Raw genomic sequence first — 10,801 nt, 5'->3', positions numbered from 1 at the left:
TTGCTGCAAGACAATGGCCGTCCGCATGTGGCGAATCAGACCAACGATCTCATCACATCTTTTCGATGAGAAACTTTACATCATCCTCCGTACAGCCCAGATCTTGCGCCCAGTGACTACGATCTGTTTCTGCACTTGAAGAAACACCTGGTCGGTCGGGGTCCTCAAGACGGTGACGAAGTCAAAACAGTGGTGATGCAGTGGTTAACAAGTCACGCGGAAGACTTCTCTGAGGAGGGTATTCAAAAACTGGCACAACGTTATGACAAGTGCCTCAGTATTGACAGAAATTATTTAGAAATGTAGAATAAGGTACAGGCTTTCATGTAAAAAAAATTATTGACATATCTTAGCACGTCTTTTTTTTAATTTCAAAACGGTACTTACTTAAAAACACGCCTCGTAGCTGGTTAATCTATTGAAGAGGTGTAGAAACTGAACTCTGCCACGGAAATAAAGCATTTCTTGACCCATGTACACACAATGTCTTTTCTCCTTCACGTGTGAGGAATGTTTCCAGAAAGTTCGCCCGTACCTTCCAGTTAAACACTGTGTACGTCATCCCATTTTTAAGCGTATCCCTCCAGCCTCCTCCCATGCTGGTGGAGAGCTCGCTATGCGATTTGTTTCGGATTGAGGGACGAGTCAATTAGTTGGAGCAAAATATGTGCAGAGTGGCTGCTTGAATCGAACGTGGCAGACAAACGCATGACATGTCGGTAATTATGTCTGTTTTGTATCTAGAAACACGTAGGAACAGGAATTAGTGCCATTATTTTGTCTGCGCAAGCTGAGTGTCGAGTAAATAATGTACAACGGTGAAGTTCAGTGAAAAGAAAATAGTGCGTAACCAGCGACCAGTAATCATCAACAGCGCCGTGAATGTGGACTGAAATAGCAGAATTAATACTGGGATAGACTGTAAATTTACTGGAATGTGACTTTAATAGTATTCAGCGACTGTTTAGTTAACTCCAGTAAAAATATGGTACTCAGGAAAATTTTCTGGAATTGCACAAAATGTCGTAAATGCAGCTGTGTGTTTTGCACGGGTGGACTCACAGTAAAGTTTAACAACAGTAAACGGCTATAAAAATAGAACAGACAGCCACATTAGCTGCATATGTTCAAACAGTATGTTGGTTTACCTTTCAACTGTGGCTAATAAACTTGCTTCTCTTGTACGCACAGTCCTCGCGTGCATATGCCAGTATTATTGCTCCGTACTACCACTGTGACTGGGAAGAACAACGCGAACGATATTTGCGGGCGAACCGATGTCACATGGCGCAAGTAAATGTAACTAAGCACCGGTCGTAGCATCTCCATCGTGATAATTAACTTTGGGGAGTGACGTTACTGTGTGGTGAACTACGGACGTGAACTCCTGAGTGGCGTCGTCTACCATCACTGGAAGATATAACCAGTTGTGCCATATTATGCATATTACAGCGTTGGATTTTGTGCTTTTGTATCATCTTAATCTTCATTTTATTGTTAGCTTTATTATCGTTTCTCATCTTCTGTTGCCACTAAGTTAAAAAAGAAACTGGATATCCTATTTTGGATAAGTGACGTTGCTACCAAGTGTGACTAATGGGGTGTGCTCTAACGCCACTGCTGGATCATGAGTCGTGATTCCGTACGGCACTGTACCGTATATTCGGTAAATACTCTTGGTGTTTAGACGCAAGTATAGAGGTATCAATCCTTTCCTTTTTAATGACCAACAACTCTACAAAACTTCTCTTCATATCAACATTAATGATAGGAACGATCCTGTCCATTTCATCAAATTCCTGAATTGGGATTTGAATAGGACTTGAGATCAACTTACTTTCATTTATTCCGCTTCTAACAAGAAATAAGACTATAATGATAAATGAATCGTCAATTAAATAATTTTATTGTCCAAGCACAGGCCCTTGTAATTCCCACAGGCCCTTGTAATTCCTTTCACCTTGGAAGATACAGGGTGACAGTTTTTGAACTATATGAGAAAAAACGTAAATTGGTTACAAACTATGGCGTGCACACACTTTCTTCAACATGTAAACGTCAGTGGAGATATTCGGATTTAGGATATGACATGTAAGAAACGCCTTCCATCATTGGCGATGATTGGCGCAGACGAATAGCGAAATTCTGCATGATCCGCTGAAGTGTCTGAACATCGATGCCGTCGATGACCACCTGAATGTCTTCAGATCAGCAACGGTTCTGGAGTTATTGCTGTACACCTTGTCCTTAATATAGCCCCGCAAAAAGGAGTCGCATGTGTTCCGATCCGGAGAATATGACGGCCAATCGAGGCCCATGCCAGTGGCCTGTGCGTGCCCCAGAGCTAGACTGCGGTCCCCAAACTGCTTCTCCAGGACATGAAACACTTTCCTGCTTCGATGGGGTCGAGCTCCGTCTTGTAAGAATCACATCCTGTCTAAATCAGTATCATTTTGCATAATGGGGATGATATCTTCCAAAACCATCACGTACCGTTCGGTAGTCACCGTGCCATCAAGAAATATCGCACCGATTATTCCGTAACAGGGCATTGCACACCCGTTGAGGGTGAAGTGACTTATCGATGGCGAAATGTGGATTCTCGGTCCCGCAAATGCGCCAATTTTTCTTATAGACTAACTCTCCCAAATGAATCTGGGCTTCGTCGCTAAGCCAAACCGTGCATGCGCATGCTAACTCCCATGATACCCCGCCGCAAACCGTGCAGTTTGAACGTCCTAACGCATTCCGTTCAGAAGTTATGACGATTTTGTTTGATATAGTTCAATAATTGTCACTCTGTATATTCGTTATGTGAGGGTCCATGATAGTTTCGCATCCAGTATTACCCCTATATACTTCACTACCCCCTCACAGGCAGAGCTTCATCGAGAAGCATAAAATTCCAGTAAGGGTCCTGGATATTCTTACTCGTAAATAGTACTACAACAGTTTTCTTAGAGCTTATCCTTAGATTCTGTTTCCCAGGATGGTGGACTACTCGCTTCCGGACCTCTGTCAACCCAGATTCACCAAACACCGTAGAGGCCAAACACCCCCGGCCTCTACAACATTAAGGGCATTTATTTAGTATTTTTGTTGCTCTTGCGTTCTAGAATCCTGTCGCGTGACGCTACCGCGCTCGCCCGCTTACACAGAATGTACTTCAATATGACCAGCAGCGCTCCGTCCTTAATGGCTGCTACATCGGCGGTGTGTTACATGTTAAAAGCAACGGCTCCCATGAGGGCAGTAAGTGAAGCGCTTCGCCCGTGGAGAGGACGGCCGGCCGCAGATGTGCTCCTGCTATGATCGCGGGCCACCGCTCTCTCGCACGCCCGCACACCAACATACACACACGCAAGTGTGCAGAATAACGCCAGGGTTGTTTGTTGCCGCGTGATCGGCGACGCGCGTCACCACACCAACAGAACGCCGGCGCGCCCGCGGAAAGTCGCGCAGCCAGTGTAGCGTAGTTTCGCCAGTTTACATTTTTTGTTTTGTTTTGTTTTGGCCCCCTGACCGTGGCGCCTTTTTTAGCAGCAGGCGACCGGCGCAGAAACACAGGAAATTGTCATTCGTGTTTGCATTTCCGTGCCGCTAATGGAGGGCGGAGCGGCGCTCTCTCCAAAACCGATTACAGCAACAGCGGCGTCGCTGGGGGCTGGGAAGGGGAGTTCCCGGGGACAGGGCAGCCAACAGGCAAAAACAACACGCCGGCCCGCCCCGCTCTTTAAGCACCTTCTTGTCACTTTTAAGCTATAAAATTCCGACCGTTCGATCGCTTTAGAAGGCGGAGAATAAGATCTTCGAAATACAATCTTGCTGCAGCGGCGCAATGCTGTCTGCTATGGATTTAGAGGACATAAGAACACGTGACGGAGCTGCTTTAACACGAGCGGAATTTCGCGCTAACATGTTGTAATGACACACTTAAGTAGAGACATTAACATACATTTAAGACACATAAAGACACGGCATAATATTCGTTCAGCCGGCCGGAGTGGCCGAGCGGTTCTAGGCGCTACATTCTGGAACCGCGCGACCGCTACGGTCGCAGGTTCGAATCCTGCCTCGGGCATGAATGTGTGTGATGTCCTTAGGTTAGTTAGGTTTAAGTAGTTCTGAGTTCTAGGGGACTGATGACATCAGAAGTTAAGTCCGATAGTGCTCAGAGCCATTTGAACCATTTTTTAAATATTTGTACGTTTATTTGCTAATTTCATTTAATAATTCAGTTTGAGATTATTTTGATGTATGCATCAGTGTTCTGTAAATGTAACAAGTAAGCTAATCTCTTAGTGGCGTAGCAAATTGTGCGAACGGGGCTAATTTTTTATTCGTGCAAAGTAGTAATTGCAATTATTGTTACTATTGTGATACATTGTCTCAAAAGTTGACAACACATAAATAGTGGAATATGTAGTGAGAAAAACAAAAGTGTGTAACCGTTTTGCCACGTCTATAAGGAAACGGCACTGTTTCAAAAGAGACTTCATTTATTGTAAAACCATCGAATAAAAGTCTGGCTCGCTGGCAATATGGCGGGACATGTTGCGGTACACCAAACCATCTCAACACTAATTCTCTATTATTCCATCTTCGAACAGTGCACGGAAAAAACGAACATCTATATCTTTTCGTGCGAGCTCTCATTTCCCTTATTTTATTGGTTCAAATGGCTCTGAGCACTATGGGACTCAACTGCTGAGGTCATTAGTCCCCTAGAACTTAGAACTAGTTAAACCTAACTAACCTAAGGACATCACAAACATCCATGCCCGAGGAAGGATTCGAACCTGCGACCGTAGCGGTCTTGCAGTTCAAGACTGCAGCGCCTTTAACCGCACGGCCACTTCGGCCGGCCTTATTTTATTATGATGATCGTTACTCCCTTTGTAGGTCGGCGTCAACAAAATATTTTCGCATTCGGAAGAGAAAACATACCCTAGGCAGTGGCTAAGCCATGTCTCCGCAATATTCTTTCTTCCAGGACTGCTAGTTCTGCAAGGTATGTAGGAGAGCTTCTGCTTAGTTTGGAAGGTAGGAGACGCGGTACTGACGGAATTAAAGCTGCGAGGACGGAGAGTGAGTCGTGCTTGGGTAGCTCAGTTGGTAGAACACTTGCCCGCGAAAGGCAAAGGTCCCGAGTTCGAGTCTCGGTCCGGCACCCAGTTTTAATCTGCCAGGAAGTTTCGAGAAAGTTGGTAATTGAAATTTCGTGAGAACATCGCGCCGCAATGGAAAACGGCGTTGTTATAATGATCTCCACCGCAAATCCTATATCACGTCCTTGACACTCTCTCCCCTACTTCTCGATCATATAAAACGTGCTGCATATCTTCGATCTTTCTTAATATAATCTATTAATCCTATTTGGTAAGGATCCCACACGGCGCAGCGGTACTCCAAAAGAGGACGGAAAAACGTTGTATAGGCAGTCTCATTAGTAGATCAGTTGCGTAGTCTAAGAGTTCTGCCAATAAAACGCAGTCTTTGGTTCGCCATTCCCACCACGTTTTCTATCTGTTCTTTCCAATTTAAGTTGTCTGTAATTGTAATTTCTAGGTATTCAGTTGAATTTACGGCCTTTAGATTTGATTGGTTTATCGAGTAACCGAAGTTTAACGGATTCCAATTAGCACTTACGTTGATGACCTCACACTTTTCGTTATTTAGGGTGAACTAAAGTGAAGTTAATTGAAAATATTCTAATTTTGCTTCCAATAATTGAATGTAGTATGTAGTTTATCTTTTATTTTTTTAATTATCATTAATTTTTGCGTGGAACTGGAAAAACTGCTGATTCTCAATTTTGCCATTTAGTATACTTCGAAGTATTTGGTACTGTTTATAAAGTATCCATAGCTGGAGTGGCGGTACATTATTACGAGTCAGATGCAAGTTCTAGGACCGGACTCACGATTTTTATGCTGGTAAATTAGGATTTGGGGCGATTTTTATTTCAAGCCCCTAATAGTGGCGCCTAACACGAGCCAATTGCATAAAAAGTTTCAAGTTACATTTCAGGTTGCAATTATTAATCGAACTGTTTAGAAATGTAAGCCACCAGAGCGTCTTTTCAAAATACAAATAAAAACAAAAACTTAACCAGTCACTAAACTTTAAAGTTTTTATTTACGATACGTTTCAACGTCTTTGTTCTATCATCAGGATCAATTTCGGTATTCAGCTCAGACGAATTACTCCTGGAATACCAACAAAGTCGAAATACGTCCATTGTTTTAATCACTTTGATTGCAGAATGCTTTTTTGTCGATTAGTTAAGACACACCAGTTCCGAATTTTGTATTCTTACTAATCCAGCAAAAGTATGCTGCAATCAAAGTGATAACTACAGTACTGGACCGGATCGCGTCGGAAGGTATGTTACGCAGTCACAGACAGAGAGAGAGCGAGAGACAGAGAGAGCGAGAGATATATATATATTTAGAGAGAGAGAGAGAGAGAGAGAGAGAGAGAGAGAGAGAGAGAGTGTGTATGTCCGCATCTCGTGGTCGTGCGGTAGCGTTCTCGCTTCCCACGCCCGAGTTCCCGGGTTAGATTCCCGGCGGGGTCAGGGATTTTCTCTGCCTCGTGATGACTGGGTGTTGTGCGCTGTCCTTAGGTTAGTTAGGTTTAAGTAGTTCTAAGTTCTAGGGGCCTGATGACCATAGATGTTAAGTCCCATAGTGCTCAGAGCCATTTGAACCATTTTTAGAGAGAGAGAGAGAGAGAGAGAGAGAGAGAGAGAGAGAGAGAGAGTTGTAGAGAAGAAATACAGAGGGCGCATTTCTGTTCATGCGTGGTGCCAGAGAAGGCAAACATACCTCCAACGTTGTCAAGCCTTACGAAATTTTGCTGCAGGCTCCAATAAACTGAGTTATATCGGCAATGAGTCTGGAGAAGACACACTATCGATCTCCAGCGTTACAGAAGGTGATGTGCCTGGAAGGACTCACTCTCCCTGGCTGCGACCACTTGGTGGGGTGGATACGAAGAACTGGATGAAAATAGGCCACCTTCTGACGAGGTGCGCAGTATCAGCAAATCAACTGTAAGAGAAAATACCAACCCCTTCACACATTTTAACGTTCCGTAAATGGTTCAAATGCCTCTGAGCACTATGGGACTTAACATCTGAGGTCATCAGTCCCCTAGAACTTAGAACTACTTAAACCTAACGAACCTACGGACCTCACACACATCCATGCCCGAGGCAGTATTCTAACCCTCGACAGTAGCAGTCGCGCGGTTCCGGACTGAAGCGCCTAGAACCGCTCGGCCACGGCGGCCGGGGTTCCGGAAATCTCGTTTCGATGTGACGAAACCTTAACCCTTAAATACCGTACCTATGTGCACTACACGTCAACGCTACAACAATAAAACTGTATACCACAAATAATGAAAATTACTACCGGCGAAATTCATTTTTTTTTGCTATGAAATTATTGTTAACAGTTCAATGAACAGTGAAATCTACACTCCTGGAAATTGAAATAAGAACACCGTGAATTCATTGTCCCAGGAAGGGGAAACTTTATTGACACATTCCTGGGGTCAGATACATCACATGATCACACTGACAGAACCACAGGCACAGAGACACGGGCAACAGAGCATGCACAATGTCGGCACTAGTACAGTGTATATCCACCTTTCGCAGCAATGCAGGCTGCTATTCTCCCATGGAGACGATCGTAGACATGCTGGATGTAGTCCTGTGGAACGACTTGCCATGCCATTTCCACCTGGCGCCTCAGTTGGACCAGCGTTCGTGCTGGACGTGCAGACCGCGTGAGACGACGCTTCATCCAGTCCCAAACATGCTCAATGGGGGACAGATCCGGAGATCTTGCTGGCCAGGGTAGTTGACTTACACCCTCTAGAGCACGTTGGGTGGCACGGGATACATGCGGACTTGCATTGTCCTGTTGGAACAGCAAGTTCCCTTGCCGGTCTAGGAATGGTAGAACGATGGGTTCGATGACGGTTTGGATGTACCGTGCACTATTCAGTGTCCCCTCGACGATCACCAGTGGTGTACGGCCAGTGTAGGAGATCGCTCCCCACACCATGATGCCGGGTGTTGGCCCTGTGTGCCTCGGTCGTATGCAGTCCTGATTGTGGCGCTCACCTGCACGGCGCCAAACACGCATACGAACATCATTGGCACCAATGCAGAAGCGACTCTCATCGCTGAAGACGACACGTCTCCATTCGTCCCTCCATTCACGCCTGTCGCGACACCACTGGAGGCGGGCTGCACGATGTTGGGGCGTGAGCGGAAGACGGCCTAACGGTGTGCGGGACCGTAGCCCAGCTTCATGGAGACGGTTGCGAATGGTCCTCGCCGATACCCCAGGAGCAACAGTGTCCCTAATTTGCTGGGAAGTGGCGGTGCGGTCCCCTACGGCACTGCGTAGGATCCTACGGTCTTGGCGTGCATCCGTGCGTCGCTGCGGTCCGGTCCCAGGTCGACGGGCACGTGCACCTTCCGCCGACCACTGGCGACAACATCGATGTACTGTGGAGACCTCACGCCCCACGTGTTGAGCAATTCGGCGGTACGTCCACCCGGCCTCCCGCATGCCCACTATACGCCCTCGCTCAAAGTCCGTCAACTGCACATACGGTTCACGTCCACGCTGTCGCGGCATGCTACCAGTGTTAAAGACTGCGATGGAGCTCCGTATGCCACGGCAAACTGGCTGACACTGACGGCGGCGGTGCACAAATGCTGCGCAGCTAGCGCCATTCGACGGCCAACACCGCGGTTCCTGGTGTGTCCGCTGTGCCGTGCGTGTGATCATTGCTTGTACAGCCCTCTCGCAGTGTCCGGAGCAAGTATGGTGGGTCTGACACACCGGTGTCAATGTGTTCTTTTTTCCATTTCCAGGAGTGTATTTTATTTAACTAAACTCCTCCCGAACAGACCACGAAAACCCAACGGAACGGACCGGCCACCGTATCATCCTCAGCCCACAGACGACACTGGATGCGGATATGGAGGGGCATGTGTTCAGCACACCGCTCTTCCGGCCGTATTTCAGTTTCCAGACCGGAGCCGCTACTTCTCAATCAAGTAGCTCCTCAGTTTGCCTCAAAAGGGCTGAGTGCACTCCGCTTGCCAGCAGCGCTCTGCAAACCGATTGGTCACCCATCCAAGGGCTGGCCCAGGCCGACAGCGCTTAACTTCAGTGATCTGACGAGAACCGGTGTTACCACTGCGGCAAGGCCGTTGGGCGAAATCAATTTTCAGATGATAATTTATCGTGCGTGGTGTAAATAAACCTGTTACATACCTCCCACTAAGTCACTGTCTTCCGGTCGTTCTGTCTGGGACAAACACAACAGCCTCTAGCAGTATTGTCTTTTGGGTGTTTATTGGAGGGGGTAACATGAGTTTTTTCCTAAATTATCAGTTCTTCATCGATAACCACATCCTCTTCAACATTACTGCATCCACCTTCGTCTGTTGCAGTGCTTCCATACTTGTCTCGTTCTTCAGCATTACTTTCATCACTGACAAGTATTGAGAAAACCTCGCAATATGATAATACCTTTCCCTGCCATTTACAGCAAATGTGATTGAAAAAAAAAATTACTACATCTTGGACCAGTATATTTCGTAATATTTAGGTCTAATGCTACTACCACTAGTTGGAACTCTGTCAGAGTTTTATATCGTCATAAAGAAACTATAACAACGTAAGTGTGGGAATAAATGCTTGTAGTAACACTACACTGGGGTATGTGGTATCCCAATAACGTTGCTTCTGAAAAACGTAATACTTCAAACAAGTTTTACCTGCTAATTGGGTCGTTTCTTGATGCCCAAAGATAAGCTGGAATGTCAAAAAACGAACTGCTGCAATCTCTTAGAAATATTTGAAAGAAAAATGAATACGCTATACAGTAGTGTCCCAGGATTAATGATATATTAGACTGTGTCCGCGACAAGGTTTCCCTGTACCACGAAAGAATAGAGCAGATTTCAAAGCTATGAAATTTTTGCTCTGAACCAGTTTAATTAGTGAAAATTGTAGAACATATTCTGAAAACACATATGGTCCAGCATTAACGAGACCCATTGTTCGAGTTCACTAATAGAGCGCAGCGTATGAAGAACACTGTGGGCGCACACATCCGAACAAGCCAGCGCAGACATTAGCGGACGGCCCGGCTCGCCGAGTTATTCAGAACGGATGAAAAGGCTAAGTTGGGCGCGCTATTGGGTTTTAGGCGCTGAATGTTCCAACAGCTGAGCTGCGGAGACAACACGGCGGGCTTTCACTGGCCGCTAGTTAAGCCCGCAGCACAACGCAGCAACGCCCTGTCGCGGTTCGGTTCGCTGCCGTCCTTGCCGCGTTGGTACACTGCTCTGCAAACCGTACGGACGAAATAGATAAAGTAACATTACATATCACACTGACGCGCCAAGGAAACATACAGGCATGAATACTCACATACAGAGACATGGAAACATGGAGCATACGGCGCCTATATAAGACAGCAAGTGTCTGGCACAGTTCTTAGATCTGTTACTGCTGCTGCAGTGGCAGATTAGCAAAATTTAAGTTACGTCTGAACGTGGTGTTATAATCGGCGCACGAGCGATGGAACACAGCATCTCCGAGGCAACGATGAAGTGGGGATATTCCCGTACGACCAGTTCACAAGTGTACCATATCAGGAATCCGGTAAAACGCCAAATCGCCGACGCCCCTGCGGCCGCAAAAAAATGCAGCAAGAACGGTACCAACGATGACTGAAGAGAATCGTTCAAAGTGACAGGAGT

Source organism: Schistocerca nitens, chromosome 1 (assembly GCF_023898315.1).
Source record: "Schistocerca nitens isolate TAMUIC-IGC-003100 chromosome 1, iqSchNite1.1, whole genome shotgun sequence".
NCBI lineage: Eukaryota > Metazoa > Arthropoda > Insecta > Orthoptera > Acrididae > Schistocerca > Schistocerca nitens.
The sequence above is the reverse complement of the archived record's forward strand: the minus strand, read 5'-3'. Positions refer to the sequence as shown.